The 219-nt window shown below is 32.9% G+C and overlaps 1 protein-coding gene across 1 annotated transcript in view; it reads left to right on the top strand.

Annotated features, from left to right (window-relative positions):
* Positions 1-219, top strand: part of LOC119582282 — a gene marked incomplete in the record, with an annotated part of 24,829 nt that overhangs the window by 16,472 nt on the left and 8,138 nt on the right.

The raw sequence follows: 219 nt of genomic DNA on the forward strand, positions 1-219 counted from the left end.
ATCACTTCCTAGTATTATTTAGCAAGATTAACCTCCCTGTGATAAACTTTTATTAAATGCATGACGGTGGAAAAGGTTAATTTTAACGAACACTTTCTGACGTATGAAAATTCTAGGCTTCGGGTTGATTAAGAAAATAATTAGATTTACGGTTGTTCATTGTTTTGCCTTTCATGATGAACTAGTTCTGTTAGGTATTTGAAGAAAAGAGCCCAAAAG

This window comes from Penaeus monodon, chromosome 15 (genome assembly GCF_015228065.2).
Source record: "Penaeus monodon isolate SGIC_2016 chromosome 15, NSTDA_Pmon_1, whole genome shotgun sequence".
Lineage (NCBI taxonomy): Eukaryota > Metazoa > Arthropoda > Malacostraca > Decapoda > Penaeidae > Penaeus > Penaeus monodon.